At 42.2% G+C, this 18197-nt stretch overlaps 1 protein-coding gene across 3 annotated transcripts in view; it reads right to left on the bottom strand.

Moving 5' to 3' along the window:
- The window catches only part of EHF (ETS homologous factor), a 35604-nt gene extending 17633 nt beyond the window's left edge, over window positions 1-17971 (bottom strand). For 2 of the 3 annotated variants that reach the window (XM_023528660.1, XM_023528661.1), the window contains exon 1: window positions 746-921. The gene's annotated coding sequence lies outside the window, so the exon portion shown is untranslated. Of the gene's footprint in view, window positions 1-745; window positions 922-17853 lie in introns of those variants that run through there. The other variant, XM_011356812.2, reaches the window with a different exon arrangement.
- Window positions 17972-18197: the final 226 nt, after the last annotated feature.

Genomic DNA, 18197 nt, shown 5'->3' with positions numbered 1-18197 from the left:
CCACCCAGAGTAGTTACAGCCCTCAATACCCCTTCCTCTGATTTGACTACATCTTCTCTAGTTCTGTGTCGGGCCTAAGGAAGGAAGAGAGGAGCTTAGAAAAAGAATAAAAATTCATTCACGTATTCATTTATTCAACAAAAATTATCAGCCCTCTAATGGGCTGGGCACTGTTCTTGGTACTGGGGACAGAGCAACAACGTAGGCTAAACAGAAACATCCACGATGATTATTAACATCATCATTATGGTTGTTTGGCAAATAATTAGGCCTGAATCCAGCCTAAGTAGAAGGTGGAGAAGGAAAGGCAGCGTGGGAATGATGACCATTGTGACAGGGAAGGGGCCACAGCATGGAAAGACAGGAGAGCTGTGGTTTCTGTAAGTTTCAAAGCCAAAAAGAGCTGGAGTTGACTCCAAGCTCTACAACTTACTAGCTAAAGGTAGAGCTACTTTAGACAAGTTGTTAACCTCTCTGAACCCCGGTTTCCTCATATGCAAAATACGAATCATCATACCTACCATGTGCATTGATTGGAGATTAAATGAATGTCTACACACCTTGAGAACTTGGCACAAAGTATGGCATGACTCCATGACAGGTGTTACTATGAGGAAAGTTACTACCTCCCTGGATAACCTTATCCAGAAACAACCAAGTGCCTCAGTTTCCCCACACAAACATCTAAAAAGAGGTGACTAAATTGATTTTTAAGTACCCTTCCAGAAACCCCTTTGATTCTCACCCTCAGAGAAGGAAAACCAAATCAAGTCAAATCTTCCTCTCTTTGTCACAATAACTGGACTCTTTCCCATCCAACTTTTTAGAGCAATTGCCTAAGAAATCAGATGAGGGACTTCAAGGCAAAAGAAGAACTCCCAGTCCCCAGAGGGGTGGCTCTGGAAGGGAAGGGGCATGGCCGGTCTCCTGTTTGCTCAAGGCTGGGCTTGTTCCCTGCCAGCATTTGCTCAACCACAAGCAGTAGAAAGGTTACTGTTTAACCCTGAAAGGGCTGAAGCTCAGAGCCCAGCCCATCTGCATGGAGGAATAGGCCCTCCAGGCTTGGGGGTTGGGCAGGGAAGACTTCCCTGAAATTCTTTCACAAGGATTTGCCTGGAGGGCCATTTCAAAGTGGCCATTTCAGTGGAAGCAAGACTTGCCCGGGCCAATTCTGAGTTATCTCTTTGGTTGACTCATAGCTTCTACTCCCCTACCCCGCAAAAAAACCACTTCCCCCCAAAAACCGGAAGGCAGGGTAGTACAAGGGCTAAGCACCCTGGCTTTGGAGTTGGGGAGATATAGGCTTAGATCCTAGTTCTTCTGCTCATTGTGCAAGTTCCAAGTCTGCTTATCCAAAAACTTTCTGATGCTCACTTTCTCCACCTGGAAAATGGGAACAATCCCATACTCAAAGTCCTGTAAGAATCTAATGAGGTCATGAATGTAGAGAGCTTAGCAGGTAGTAAAAAGAATATAGTAAATGCCACAGGATAACGTGGGCTCAATGCCCACAAGCCCCTTTACTCAAGACAGAAGTAGCTTCTCATCGTGACCTCCTGGAGGCATCCAGAACCACTGTGAACCCACAGAGGAGCCTCAAAAATTACAAGGTTGCTGGGCCCCATCACCATCCAGCCAGCCCCACAAGAGGCTGGAGTGCATGAGCACTGTTCCCTCCTGGCACCCCCTTTCCTAGAGAAAGCAGCCAGCATGGTGAGGGGCCCTTTTTTACAGGGTGCAGTAAATGGTTACTACTCATAAAAGAGTTTATGTGGCTTAACTCTTAGTGAGTCAGAGTTCACTGGAGCTCACCCAGGCTTGTAAGGAAAGAAGGTCAGCGTCTTTAACGTAGCACAGCACTGCAGGGACAGTGGCCTCAAGGTGGGCACAAAAGGGCCTGAGGGTGGCATAGCTGAAAGCCTTTCACCAAGTCCTACCCTGCTCTGAGGCCCAGTTCTTCAGGTGTAAAATGAGGACATTTGCCCCCAACAGCCTCACAGGACTGTTATGGCGATCAAATGAGATAATGGATAATAAATGTGCCTTGAGAATTGTAAAGATAAAAATAAAAAAAATTATTATAACTAACCCACCCACACTCTCATATACTAATGTAGACTTTCTTTGATACATGGTGGTTACTTTATGGTGTAAAAGTAATCCTTTTAATTAAAAAGTAGGAGGATTATTTAATGCTCTTCTTTAACCTTTCTACTTTACCTTCAGCATAGCTTTTATTATTTCCTATTAAAAAGGAAAAAAGCATCGAGGGTATAAGGTAGAGACTTGGGAATCTTCGAAGCCTGGATTAGAATCCAGGCTCCATCTTTGAGCCACGTAACCTCGAGTGTGTTACGTGGCTCAAACCTTTCTGAGCCTCAGTTTCTTCCCTTGTTTAAAAGGGGGAGTCATGGGGAACATGACTAAAAACTGAGCCTAAAATCTGTTTTGAAAGATAAATCAAATAATGGATTTAAAGGTATCTAGTTTGGTACCAGCACTCACGCCCTCAGTGAAAATCAATTTCTTTTCCTTTCTTTAAACATCAGTTTTCAAGGTGTTTCTCCAACACACTTTACTTTTTCTAGGACTGAAAAAGTAAATTTAGAGCCTACGTAAGAATGATTCCACCTTTTAAGCCAAAAGCAAGCTGGGAAAAGGACCACCCATCCTTATGTCTAGCTCAAGGGGGAATTCTAGGGGGTGATCCTCAGCCACGTGGGCTGGGTAAAAAGCAGAGTTTTGCAACCTTTGCATGACAGACATTTTGGGCTGGGGTGGTTCTTTGTTGCAGGGGCTGTCCTTGTGCATTGCAAGACGTCGAGCCGCATCCCTGGCCTCTAGCCACTAGATTCTAGCAGCATTGCCCCCTCCCCTCCCAAATGTCCCCTGGAGCCAAATTGCCCCCAGTTAAGAACACTAGTTAAAAATAGAGCCTATGGAGGTGACAGCTCAGGCTTTGATCTTGCTGGTGTGGTGACCTTGGGCTGTTAATGTGCAGATTAAATGAGAAATGTCTGTAAAATCTTCAGCTCAGCATGTTATCTTGTACCTGGCAAGTGATATGAAATGTTAGCTATTGTTATAGGGTCTGCCCATGAGTCTCTCTTTAAACTGTGTTGGTTGGATTTGGGGACATTCTTGTGGCCAGGGTAGACTCTTCAGAGTCAAGATAGGGTACTGGTTGATAGCTCCAGGCTCTGAAGTCAGATGGCTATGGTGTAAACCCTAGTTTCGCTAATTTACTAATGGGGCAAACTTGGATAAATAATTCAACTTCTCTGGGCCTCAGTTTCCTCATTTATGAAATAAAGATGAAATGAAAAAGAATTGTTGAAAGGTAAAATTAGAGGCTACCTGAAAAAAAATTAGAAGATACCTGTAAAATGCTTAGAAAAGTGTTTGACACTTAGTAAGTACTTATGTTTGCTGGCTTTTATAATAATAATACTTGTTATTTATTGTGTTCTGTCTCTTTTATTGACTCTCTAAAGAGGAAATTGAAGGCCAAGTTTATTTCAAACAAGGCCTCTAACCTCTTCTATCTACATAATATTCTCCAATTCTAGCTAGTTGGCACAGTTGAGCCAAAGGCTGAATTTCCTGCCTCTCCATCCCCCATTCTAGGCTGTTGTGTGGATGCACCATTAGACTGAGCTATGAAGAACATCTGTCAGCCATTGCTCACAGAAGCTATGCTATGCCCTTGTGGGCATGGTCCCTGCTTGAGAGACTGAAAGCCATCCCTCCTGCTCCCATTCTTCCCATAAGACATACTGTTCTCGAGGCTGCAAGGAGCAGTGGGAGGGCACACCCCCACAGGCTCTGGGTATCGCCCTGCATTGCACTCCCACACACCATGGGTGGTTTGCAGGTGCAAAGGAGAGCATCACGTCTAAAATGGGAGCTCCTGCCAGAGAGATTTCTTTATCCAACAGAGTCCCTAAGCACAAGGAATGTTCAGTCACCGCAAAGAAGGAGGCACCACTGAGACTCTGGCAGGGCGCTGGAGCCATGCACCCCAGAACCCAGGAGGCTCTGCCTGGTTTCAGCACTCTTAACAAAGCTAAAAATTTCTAATTGGCCTCTACTCTTAAATATTCAGAGAGAGCCTCCCAGCAAAGACCTGCTCAGCTGTCCTTTGCTCCATAGTGGGGTTACTGAGACTTAGGACCGAATGCTGTAAAAATAACAATAAACATAATAATAACTGTACTACAGTAGCTAGGGCTTATTGAACAAGTAAAATGTGCCAGCTCTGTGCTAATAGTTTAAAATATATTCTCTCAGTCAAGATAACAATAACTCTATAAAGCATTATGTTATTTCACAGATGGCCAATCTGAGGATCTGAGTGATTAGGTCATGTAGCTTAGGAAGAATTGGAGCCAGAAGAGAATTCAAATTTAGACTGTCTAGCAGCAAACCCTGGTAAATTAGCCACGTTCTGCTAAAAACAGCGTACTTTGCCAGTGAAGAATTTTGCCCTCAACTCATCCTCACTCCCACCCAATCCATACAAAGTCACAGCATTCTCCATGGGCCATCTGAGGCCTCACACTTTTATCATGGTTCTCCAAGACTATAAAATTCTCTGGCCCATTCAATCATGAAGGGACCCTGATTGCGACCCTCTTCCCCCTTTGCCAGAGCAATCTGAAGCTATCTCTCTTCTCAGTATATCCATCCAAGAGCTCCCAGGATGAAAGAATAAAGAGCTGCCTTCATTTGGCCACTTCTACAATATGCTTAGGTAGGAATACGTTAGTGGTTCAAAAGCTGGGGCAGTTTAATTTATGATACTCTTTTAGCCATTAAACAAATCTATACATACATATACATACACACACACACACACACACATATAACATATATGCATATACACATATATATGCATATATACTATAAATACTTTCTCTATGAGTCAATAAATTTATTTTTATCCTATATTTTGGAAATAAACTACCCCATAGTTATTTGTGCTTTATTTGAACTAGGCCTCAAGCCAAAAAAGCACTCTTTCCTGCTGAGAAGGTAAAGATACACAGGGAGCGATTAGGGCCACAGAGCAGCTCTCAGGCAGGGCTTGTGCCTGTGTTCTCTGTCTCTAGCCGTAGGGTATTAGGAGTCAAAGCCGTGGTCTGCCTTCTTCCCAGCTCCTTTATTCATTCAACCACATCTTCCCCAAACTGCCACAAAACTGGCTGGCTTGTGGGTATTTTTACTTTTCAAGTCAGAGGAGCAATTAGGCATTTTGAATAATTCCTTTTGTAATGACAGCAATATCCAGACCATTCTCAGTCCTTAATCAAAGTTACCAGCACGTGAATTCACAGCATTTGCCTTAGGATGTTGCAATGGCTCAGTAACTTCTAGTTTCAGTATGACTGTCATTTCAAACTACTCCCAAAAAGGAGAAAAGAAAATTCATGTCCATGTGAAATCTAACTGAATGTAATACAGATAATAATTCATGTTTTTCAAATGAATCAAAATGTGAATCACCTTGGGGAATGTGTTTGATCCTCGTGGGATTACATCATGGGGTAATTTTATAAACTTGTAATGTGTTTTGAAGCAGACATTTCATGCTCCCAGGGGCAACATCTAAAGTATTATTCCTGGGCTTTCAAGCGTTCCCATGAGCAGTGATGCAGTATCGGGAGGCCAAGTGTTGATCCATTATAGATACACTTTACTGACTGTAAGCCATTTGGAAATATACATATTATGCTGATCTTTATCATTCTTGGTGCCAGACTCAGACAAGAAGCAGGAGAGGCACCAAAGTTGATTAAAAGATGAGATTACCTTATATGACCCCTGAGGCCCTTATCAATCCCATGCAGATATGACAAACTAAGAAGAATAGGGCAAGCTTTGAATCTTAAAAGGTCACAGAGCCTTTTGAGGCCTCAACAGAAGCTAGGTCTCTCTCCTACCAGAATAGTACATTCACACTGGTTTTGCATTTATTTGTGGGTCCCCGCCCTTCAAAGACCATACATTGACCCCTATAGATCTATGGACATCATGGATCTCTCTTGTACTCAGGTTAGCTTGAAATTAAAACAAAACTTTTTAGTGGAGTCAGGATTGAGAGATATACATTTACTATACAACCTATAAGAGGAGATATTGTGGTTTTGCTCTCTTACTTGGGCTGGGTGTTGCCTCATTCCCCTACAGGGGACACTAGGAAGGACCCCACTGTCCCTTTCGTTCAGCAGCCGAAGTAGGAATCATTCATCAAGCATGGTCACTCTGGACCTCTGTTTGGCAATGCAGTGAAGAATTCACCAAATTTTCTACCACCCTGAACCTAAGTATCTATCTCTCCACTAATCTTTCTCTAGTCTAAAACCAAATGATCATAAAATTTCAAAAAAAAAAAAAAAAAGTATAGTAAAAGAGCCAGAGCTCATTTCTTATAATAACCATAGATCATTATTGGTCTTTGGAAAGGCACAGGTATGGGAACTGGAGCATCCAGGATTACCTTATGATGTTCATTTTCCTACTTGGTGGAAGAGGCCATGCAGGTATTTGTTTATGTTTGGTATATAGATCACCTGTATCATCATCACTAGAGAAGGGGTTAAACTTGAAGTTTCCTGGGGTCCTACCCAATACCACTGAATCAGGATCTACATTTTTAAGAACCTCCGTTAACTGATTCTGAAGCATTCTCACAGATAGGAACAGGTCATAGACTCACCCACTTGCCTTCCCTCAATTTCCCACAACACAATAACTAACTCCAGGAGATAGTAGCCTTGAAGGAAACATCCATAATCTCCAGGAAACCCTTGAAAAGTCAGAGGCAACACATTTAATCTGGAGAATTCAAGCTCTGATCCATCTGTGGAGATTCTGTCACTGTATTATTTGACAACTTGAAATAAAGTAGTTCCTAACAGTCGGTACCACCAAACTGGCAAATTCAACAGTGCTCAGCTACTTACAAGTATGGGCCTCTGCAGACTGAACAAACCCAGCCTCAGAATACAGCATTTGCAAAGGATTTTTATGACAATTACTTCTACGAAGAGAACCTTATGACTGGCTGAGTCATCCCTTACCTGATCTTGCCTCCACCTTAGCCCTTTAAAACATTACTTAACCATCTGAATTTTAGGCCTCATACCCAAGAAAACTGTTGTCTGAGCCGTCAGTGGAGAGAAACAATCATAAAAAAATGTTTGTCCTGCTACTAGAAATATTTATTCGTCTCCTCCAATTAATATATCTACATTCAAATGTCTACTAGACATTGAGCACAGTGCTAGGTGCTGGGGACACAATAATGAACAAAACACAGACAGCTGCCCTGCCCTGCCCTGATATTCAGCAAGGATGCCACTTCCAAAACAATGGTAGCCCTCTCCAAAGTCATCTGAGCTCCACTCCACCTCCTGTTGGGGATGGAGTGGAGCCAGAGCAGAGAGAGAAAGAGGCAACATGCTCTGGCCTTTGGAAATGACCAACCTTGAAAAGAACTTTACGTTTGAAAGCAGGACCAATCCTCTTCTCTCTGGCAACTCCGTGCCCTTGCTTTCACAGGAAACCCTTACTAAGACATCAAGTTGGCAGACAGGGTAATAATGCCCCTGAGTTTTACAAAGCAGCCTCAGCCAAAACCAACTCCACTCAAGGCAGAATAAAGCCATTGGTTGTCTGGGTGGCTGAATGTCTCTCCCCAGACAATGGTGTGTTTATGTGTAAGAGGGTTAGGAGCAGGCTGTTAACATAAAACCCACCATAAACAGAGCTGTTAATTCAGTTGCTGGCAGGGGCTTCTGTTATCTTCCAAATACCTCCCAGAGGGTATAAGCTCTACCTTTTCATTTGAGTTGGCAGCAGAGTTATTTTTTTGCACCTGTTGCTCTGCTCCGATAACAACCAGTTAAGCATTGATTTGTTGGAAAATAAACAGAAAAAGGCAAAGAAAGGCATCTGCCCAAACAGCCTGAGCTGGTTTGACTGAGCATTAATGCCAATTTGTTTTTCCTATAAAACCAAAAATACACACACACACACACACCACCACCACACACACACGCGCACACAGACACACACGCAAACCCTGCATTTTCAGTTTGAATGCTCCCCTCCCACTCCCTCAGAAGTAAAAGAGGTATCAAGTAGACCAGCCAGAGCTAGCAGAGCCAAGGATCCAGAAGACACTGTACTTTTCCATCGGCTGGCTCTGTGAGGGCACTGAGGGGTGTCCAAGATCTGCAAAATGACATGGCCAACCTCCAGCCGGCCCAGGTTACGATCATGAATCAGATTAACTAGGGCAGAGAAGAGGGCTGCCGGCATGGGATCCAAACCCAAACCACACTCTTCCAAATCGTTGACTTCTGAAAGTCAAAATGGTTCAGGAAGTAGGTGTGGTCTATGGGTTACCTGCTAAAGCAGAGACTCAGAGTGCCTGAATCTCAGTCTGGCCTCGCCCACACATCTCCTATGTCCATCCCTGGGCAAATGGCATAATTTGAAAATCCCAGTACTAGACCATAGCTTTCCCATTGGGGAAATGAGGCTCCCGTACCTGCCTCAAAGGTGAGCTGTGTAGAGTCATCCATGTCTTGCCAAGTGACTTGAAGTCCCAGGTCTTGGGTGGAAAGGACCTGAGATAGTCAGGGTGTGATTTCTGGATTAATCTAAGCATCACTGCACTCTCATTTCTCATCGCTGTCAATATCATGTGATGAGCTCAAGCCGAAAAGGGCCACAAAGAACTAAACAAATCACTCAAATGCAGATCATGACAACACTAATTAAGCAATGGCATCATCATCCAGCCTTCAACACACAGAGACAGAAGCCTCTTAATATCTCTTTCTAAGCTTTGAGAAGAAAGCACAAGATGTGGGCAATGCACGACGTTCCCCTAGATGACCACCTTCCCCTGGCTTTCTCTTGGCCATTGGGCCTGCATTACCACCAGACCACCGGCTTCGTGGGGGAGTCATGTCAGAGGGGAAAGGCCTCTGAAATGCTACTTCTCAAGGAGCACGAAGAACAGGGTGTTCCTGCAGGGGAGGGATATGGCTGGCTGAGCATTGCCCAGCATTCTTGTCATGAGCAGGGCAGGGAGTGGAGTGCCTCGGAATCAAAGCAGGCAGCCAAAAAAATAAAAGGTTTAACAACACCCTCAGTTGACTGAAAAATAAATAAGATCAACTGTGCAGGAATGCGGGAAGGGTGGAGGGAGGTAAGAGGTGGGGATTGGAGCCAGGGAGGGGTTGGGATGGACTGGGACAATTGATCGGACCATTTTGAGATTCAAGTTTCTTCCCAAAAAAGACCAAGGTGCTCCAGCTAAGGAAAGATCAACAGCCACCATTCGGAATCTCATAGACCGTATAATTATAAAACAACAACCAAAACTATGACAGTGAAGACGGTTTACATTTATTGAGCATTCCCGAAGTGCTAGGAATAGAGCTAGGGTTGATATGAATTATCTCATTTAGTCTTTGCAATAACCTCAGATATTGGAGCTAATATTATTTCCATTTTACAGATGAGGAGGCACAGAGAGGTTAAACAACTTACCTAAAGACACAGAGGATGGATGTATTATAATAAATATATTGGTGGGGGGAAAGTGCGATGTAATTCTTTGTAGCTTTGAAAATGGATCTTTGTATTTCTAAAGAGGAAGAGGCTGTCTCTTAGGATCATATACTCTTATTGAAGTATAGTTCCCCTAATTTTATTCCTAAATGTGAATAGGAGGCATTCTAATTATCCTTGTGCTCTAATATGAAAATTCCCTTTTAGCATACAACAGTGCGGATACTCCAGAAGCACTAGTTCACGGCCACTCAAACCCAACCATCAGAACTTCAGTCTGGCTTCTGTTGAAAGCTCCAGATTGACTCAGAAGTTGGGCTTGGCTGCCTGAAGCCATCTCAGACTTATTAGCCATGATAAAAGAGCAGTAATAATAACAGGGAGTAAAACTGTTGGAAAATTAAGGGGAAATTACGGCTTCTTTAGCAAAGCACCTGATGTCTGAGCTGTCACTCATGAGTCCTGATGACAGAACTGACATGTTGTTGACATCACACTGATGAGAGAAAGACTGTGGGTATGTCATTTGAGGAGCCTGAATTCCGTCACTCCAACAAATAAACCTAGGAAAATTCTTACCCTCTTCTGCCAAGTTCATGACCTTGTTTCGAACCTTGGAAGAGTTTGTAAAAACTTAGTCGTAAAACATAGATAGAACCTCTTAAGTCTTATTCCATGTTCACATTTGGAGCTTAGGAAGCAAGTGATATCTGATTTTTCTCTCAAATTAGAAAATCTCCTTTTTAGAAGAATTAGGCTTTGCTTTTTGTTTTTATTGTGTTTTTTTTGTTTTGTTTTGTTCTGTTTTGTTTTGTTTTTTTTGTATAGATAATCATTAAATGACAGCAGGCAAGAGAGCCGAGTTTTTTTCAATGCCTTCCTACAAGAATGATAGACTCGGCCCACTGGGTCCCATTTTCCCTTCCAGGACATACTTTGCTTTGCTTCTCCTAGCTCACTGGTCTATGAAGAAAACTCATCAGCAAGGCAAGCAACTTCGTACCAGAACGGTTTTCCAAGGAATCAAATCCCTTCCAGCTGATTATTTGATCATTCCTCCAGTGGCTTCAGAGGAAATCTTTGGTGCTCAAACAAAATTATAAAACTCACCAACTCAAAAACGACAGCATCCCTGCATGACAGGCCTCAGCTTTCCACCAAAGGTCAGCTAAATGAGCAAGAAAAGAATGAGCAGGGGCTCTCCACAGCAGCATCCTGGCATCGGGAGTCATCGCATGTTCAAACAATTTCACCACATCCAGCTAAATAACTGGCAGGGCTCAATGCAAAAGAAAAATGCAGGACCCTTGTTCAAAATGTATTAAGAATTTCAAGGCAGTAACAACAGAGAATGAAACCGAGCACAGGGCCTTTCTAAGTGTGGGGCCCTGTGTGACTGCACAGGTTGCATACTCATGACACCAGCCCTGTCCAGGGGAATCAGTCCCAACCTTTACCTTCACCTGCACCAATGCTCTATCACCACAGGGGAAGAGAGGGGAATCTTTTCTGTCTTTGCCCCATGAATGACCATCTGAAGTAGTTGGGAGAATTAAATAAAATATGACATTGTACATGCCTGTAAAGGTACCTGGCTTACGGTAGACACTCAATAAACGTTAGCTGTTGTTACCATTGTTAATATTATTGCCATTATCTTCTTTATGCCAAGATGCCATTGCAACTCTAAAGCCAACCATAGGTAGGAACAACGTGTAGGAAAAATATATACTCTTCACAGAGACCATCTATCAGCTGAGGCTGCTCAGAAGTCATTTCACTAGCTCTGTGTGAGAGAATGCTCTAAATTAGGGGGTCTCCACATTTTATTTATAACACGGACCTATTTTGCAGTCTGATAAGGTCTATGGATCTCTTCTCAAAACGTTTTTAAATGACAAAAATAAAATAGATAAAATTAGAAAGGAAGTTCCAATTGAAGCACAATGATCAAAATACTTTTTAAAATAAATGTGTAATGTCATGATAATATTTATTAACACATAATAACTAACACATTAAATAAGAGGATCTAGTGCAAGTTTAATAACCTCCATGATATATAAGTAGTAATGAATGTCAATACGTTAAGAAAATCTGCAATGAGTATAATGTGACATGAAAATGTCTGTAATTTCTCTTGGTGACAGTCACAGTTACAGCTAATGCTACTGTGGTGTTTTGCCTACGATCATATTGAAAGAAAATGTTAAATTTTAGTTAGATTACTGAAAACAAAAATGTAATTCTTTCACATCCATGTTCACAAATTCCCTAAATTCTCTCTGTGAACACCAAGAGACCACCAGCCTCATCCCCATGCTGAATCCCAGGTTAGGAATACTTGCTGTTTTATTAACAACAAAGGCTGCTTGTTCAATTTCAAACAGTTTTTGAAAACCACTTCCATGTGGCCAGAATCCTCATTTGAACAAATTACAGGAGGCATATCCCATCGTGTCTTGGCATAATAAGTAGTAGGAATTTTTTTCAAACCCTCTAGAATGCCAGGGTAATAATGCTTTAGCTGCAGTGGTCAGGAGCTAGCTGGAGACACTCTCAAGAATTTTAGGGGTGGGCAACGGTATATGAAATTGAAGTTTGTCATGTGAACTTCCTGGAGGGGGATCAGTATCTTCCAGAGGCTCCTATATGCCAAGCATCGAGACACAGGGATAGGAATGTGCTGTGTGCCCCCTCCCCACCCCTCGGGTCTTCCCCAGAACTTCTACAAATTGCAGTTGCAGCCAGCTCAAGACAAAGCTCAATTTGGAGCTTCCCCACTACCACGATTCATTCCTCTCCCTGCTGTCCACCATCTGCAGTGAAAACCTCTTTGCATTTCTTTCCCAAGGTCACAGTGCAGAACCAAAGTTGATCATTTTGAAAAACACAATCCCAGAATTATTCATCCACTTCAACTCAACAGGAACTCACTGAAAACATCTACGTCGAGGATCTAGCCTCAATTTCCACTCCATAAATTACTCAATTTGCTCAAAATTACTTAATTTGCTCAAAAGCATTTGTCTTGGTGCTTTCAGATTTTTTGTCTAATTTACTCCTTACAGGTCCTGTGCAGATGTCATTAACCCCATTTTCCAGGTGAGAAAACTTAGGTTCTAGAGCTTACATAACTCAGTCAAAGTCACCAAGCCACCCACAGGCAGTATCAAACTTGAACCCAGGTATTCTGACTCTAAACCCAGTGTTCTTTGTACCACATTCCAGCTGCTCCCAGGCAACCAAAGTTCACAGCCTACTGCCCATTCAGACACACAAGCAAAGTCTGCTCTTCATCTGCGTTCTTCAACTCAGGACTTGTGGTCAGTGGAGTTACAACGGGTGAAAGGTGACCCATGTGCTCTTTAATTTTATAAGTGAACATAATTGAGACAGAGGCTGATTTAGGCCAAATCTAAAGCCCATTACAAAGACAAAACACGTCTTGTCAGTAGTCACCATAAAGATAGGGTTGAAAACAGCCTCACCTTTCAGATCCCCATTTACCTCAACCACCAGAATATATCATTAGCCCTACTGAGGGTATTTTTTTAAAGGTTCCTAAGAGGGATTCCAAAATAATCTCTACAAGGCATCCATATTCTCCAAGCTCCATTGTCATATACAAAAAATAGACTTTCTTTATATTCCAAGAGACTACTCAGGCTTTTGGAAGAAGTTTATGTCAGACTAAGCAAGGGCTAGCAGGGTGATTGAAATTTCTCAGATCCATAATTGGGCAAATGAGGGCCAACTCCCAAGATTGGTTATTTTGAATCTGTGATTTAGAGTGAGGGGGAAATGGCAGAATATAAAATTTTAAGTTTACCACAATTGCAACATCATAGACAGTGTGCATCTAGACAAGGTCATACAAAGGTAAAAACAACTAGTTATGTTCAAATGCTGGGGTTAATGAGGTGGTCTATTAGTCTAATAATCAAAATATTATAGTAAGCTTTTGGACTCCTTTTAATTTTCGCTTTTGTTTTCATCAGAAAGCATGTTTTGAATGTACCTATACTGGCTATATTTTAAATCAACAAGCAGATAACTTTAATAACCATTAAAACTTTTCTGAAAAAGGAAGGGAAGGAGGCTCTGGGGGCCAGGGTGTGGAGGAAGATTGGGGGAAAAAAAAGAGATAATGTGAATCCAATGAACCAGAACAAGGGACCCAGCCCCATAAAACAAACTGAAGACAGAGTGTGGTTAGATGCTAGTGAAATCAGTTTTTAAAAGCGTATTTTTACAGGGTGTCTCTTTTAAAATAAGGCCAATTAAATCTCTGGAGCTTCTTTAAATGGGCCACCCTGCTTGATCCTGTTGTAAGTGCTGGTTGCCCTAGATACAGGCTGAGGCCCTCTAGGGAAACTAGTCTGCAGGTTGACTGCCCAGTGACTCGGCCATGCTCCCCTTCCATTTCCCCTAGGGTCCTCCTCTAGGAGAAGGAGTCCCAGTCCTTCAAATCTACCCAATAATTCATGGACAATCAGTCAAGCGAGCTGATCAGCACTACACAAACTGAGTCAACTCCATGGGTACCTGAATGTTCACTTTTCAGCAGGCTGCTCTGGTGTTTTATAGATGACGTCGTCACAGTGCTTACTCGTGCACAGCGACTGCTCCCTGTGGTCACAAAACAGTCAGCTTCACCCACTTCTACACTCCCACCAACTTTGGACATATGAGGCAAATTGATAAAGATGGGATGTTGTCACGGGAGCAGACCGTAACACCTCCAGAAAAGGCCCCAGCTATTCAGTCTTAGTACTTCCACCAGCCATCATATCCCATAGTCAAAATTCAAAGACCCCGAGGAAGCCATTTAAAGGCCCCTACTGATTTTCCTTCCTGTCTCATTTTTAGGAGAGCATCTCCCACCCCATTCTTAGCTTTTAGACTTGAGTTAAACCTGGTGACCTTTAGGCATAGCTGGTTCTCTCTGGTCATCAGAATCTGAGTGTTGAAATGGGTCATATAGATGATCGGGCTCAAACTCCTTTGTCTAGATGAGGAAACTAAAGCCCAGAGAGGGGCTCTGTGTTGCTCTGGGCACACAGCATTGCCAGAGGTAGAAAACCAGGTCTCCTGACTGCCAGTTCCTGCGCACTGTCTTGTCCGCGTGTGCTCAAAAGGTGGATCTGAAATTCTTAGAGAAATATCTTTTTATCCCCCTCTGAAGTCCAATAAATTTTTCATCCAATAACTCTGAGGGATCCATGGAAGTATCTACTCCAGCATGTTTCGGGTCCTGACATCAATGCCATTCAGCTTAAACATATGTTTCATTCAAATATTGGTGCCATTCTTCCCACTGCACTGTTTCCTGCACAGTTTAACATTCTGGCCCTTTAAAACTTGGTCCAATTTAAATAAACATAATAGTCACATATTTCTAATAAGAGAACAATTGCCTGCTCCTCAGGACAAATCATATTATTAAAAATCTTATTACTAAAAATTAAACAGAAAACATTAAATAGAGTTTATCTTTCCCATCTCTTCAGTTATTCCGCAATGCATTTAAGAGGACCCTTGCATGACATGGCCGCCTTCCTGCCTCTGTCTTCCAATGACAATTCTCACCGCAGATTCAGCTTACCCAAGCTGAAAGCCACCGCGCTCCATCAGTTACCCAGTAACAAAGCCAAGGTGAGAGAGCGTGATCTCTAAACACCAAGCCTGCAGTGGAGTCAATATCTCTTGACCAGGGCCCCACCCACAACAATAATGACGGTCACTTGAATTCTACCAGAAAGCAAAAGAAATTTACAAAAGAAATGGGCTGAAATGCAGCAAAAAGGTGTCAAATCAGGTTCCAACTTTATATTCGTTTCCTCAAAACTATGGCAATGCTTCTCGAGTGTGTTACAGGTTCTATCATGGCATTCTTGGTATCTATTCCACCTTATTTTCCAGAGGTTTTTGAAAATCACATTTTCTTTAAAGGACTTAGACTCTATCTGGAGGAAGGGGAAAAGACCGAATAACTTTTTAATGATTTGTATAAACCTCTATGTGTTCAATGCTTTAACGTTGAACAGGGTTCTTACACTGTGCTTTCAGAAAAGCAAAGTGGTCTAAAACACACAATCAAGGGCTAACATTCCATAATTTGGAGACAGAGGGTGAGGATGAGGAGGAAATAGAACATTATAAGATTCTAAAAGGCTCAATTCTACTTCGCCAAGGTGAAATTTGGCCTAAAGCTCTCACAATTCTGACCTGATACCTGATAACAAGTCTCTTCTAGTTTCCAATTCGCTAATTGAATGCATTTGAGTAAATATTTATTCTCTCAGTTTTCGTTTTGTCTCAGCCTCTCAAGGATTCAAAAAGATATCGAAAGAGGATCTAAGAAACTGGGTGAATTAGTGGGAGTGAATTAGTGGGAGCATAAACATGGAATCCTAAGTGTTAATGTAGAGGTCCACAAAGGCCCAAGTTATTTCCATATTTGGGAGCTCACAGTATACTAAAAAATGGGGGTGAAAAGGGATTGTTTGAATTTAACAAATAAATGGTTTTTAACACAAAAGAAAAAATATACTTGGATTTGAGATTTGGATCAAATGTATCACCCTATCCACAATCACCCTAAAGAAGTTTTGACTGACAATCACCCTAAAGAAGTTTTGACTGATGCCGCCATCTTGAACAGTAACTCAAGAGAATTTACAGTACAGTTGTTCCCTCGAAGTTACTTTCTTTTAAAATGCCTCTGTAAAATACTTTGGCAACATGGAGGAGGAGGGTCTCCATCATATTTATTATTTTTCAAATGTAATTACAAACTTCCAAATGACCTTCATTTCATGTTCATCATTGTTTTTCAAATCTATCCACATGAGCCATTAGCAATTGGTGTGGAAGTGACATGATTCTACACAAGTTCAGATTAAAAGAAGATGGAATTGATGAGCTATTTCATAGACACAGAATTCTAGGTCTCCAAAAGAAGATGAGCAGAGCCTTCTGCAAACTGAACATAGCTATTAAAGCCATTCTTAAAATCTCTTAAGAGCCTTTTCTGATAGAATCACTTCTCCATGAAGGTTATCCTAATAACATGACTTTGTCTTTGTTATTGGAAATTTACTTTTCCCTTGCCCTCAGTGGAATTAGCACATGGCCAGTCATGATCCCCTACTACCTACCCTTTTATACATCGAAAGACTCTATCTGAACACAACCTCACATCCATGCCTGCAGAATCAACTGAATTAGACCTTCCATCAGAAAGCTCACAGAATCCAAACACTCACTCATTTTCATTCTGCTACTAGGGTCAGTGGAAATAACCAACAGAGACACCTGTGTGCACTTAGGCTCACAGAATCTTATGCTTCATCTTAAAAGACACACACTCCCACAATACTGAGAGTATACTAAATCTCAGCAAAGACGGATGGTGAAAATGTCACTTTCCTGACTCAGTGTTTTTATTTACCAACAAGAAGATTAAATCCCCACTGTTCCCAGTTCCATCCACCCTGGGGCCAACACTTCTCCATGGTATCCAAACAAAATCAACAGAGTACCTGTTTTAGAAGAAATTTGGTGCTGCTGACTCGTGTCTGTCTGCATGGTCATAGTACCCCATTATGGAACAAAGAGTTAGTTTGTCACTTTGCAATATGGCAAAACTCTTCGCCAAAACTGGACAGAGTCATTTTTAGGTGTGCAGCTTTCCCCAATGCCCTTGCCTACCTGTCTGCCTGACCATTTTTTCCAGTGTGGATGCGTAACACCCCAGCCTGTTTCCAGCCATTTTCCGACATTGGAATATGCTAAAAATGAATCTGCCTTTCCCTACAACTGAATCAGTAAAAATAACCAACAAAAATATCTCTAGAAAGTGAGAACATGTGCTCTGAGCCCCAATAGCTATTGAGCCAACCAGTTCTTCACCAAGCTCTATCAGGATCACCTATCCCTAGCTGACTCTTCGGTTCAGAATTCAACCCAGGGTGACTTTGTCACACAAATAGAGGGAAAGAAACCAGGGGCTTTTAAATTCACAGTGACTAGAAGTTCAGACCCAACGCAGATGACATCCAAAGTAGCCCAGCTGTCCCCCAAAATACAATTCTAATAAGACCCAGTGAGGTAAGCACAAGTGAACTGAGCTTACTTCCTGCCTGCTGCTGCCTCCAGGAGTCTGCTTTAGTTTCGTCTGTCTGATTCAAAGCAGGCTTCTCTTTCCACTCAGGTGATTGAATTCCAGATTCAAAAGAAGGTCTAAAAATAAGGACTTACCTCATTTACCTAACGATTCTGGGTGGGAAATCCAATAGCTGTGGCTAATGGAGAAGAGGCAGCAGGCAGCCCTCACGCCAGCTCCTACAGGGATGGGGAACCAGGGGTGTTATCACGTCTGAGCCTTCATCAGAGTGAAGATAAATACATATGACAATAATTTTAAATCATTTTGTAGGATGTTAAGCAATAAGCCACCAACCGGGAATTCCCTAAGTCACTTCCCCCTCTTCTGATTGGCTGCCCGGCCCTTTAAAAAAATAAAATAAAGGATTACAAACATTGGCTCATTTGCATTTGGCCAACTCACACGTTAGTGTTCAAACAAAACAGGTCTAACCAGG

The sequence above is a fragment of the Pteropus vampyrus genome, unplaced genomic scaffold (assembly GCF_000151845.1).
Source record: "Pteropus vampyrus isolate Shadow unplaced genomic scaffold, Pvam_2.0 Scaffold31, whole genome shotgun sequence".
Lineage (NCBI taxonomy): Eukaryota > Metazoa > Chordata > Mammalia > Chiroptera > Pteropodidae > Pteropus > Pteropus vampyrus.
Note: the sequence above shows the minus strand (reverse complement) of the source record. Positions and strands in the feature narration are given on the sequence as shown.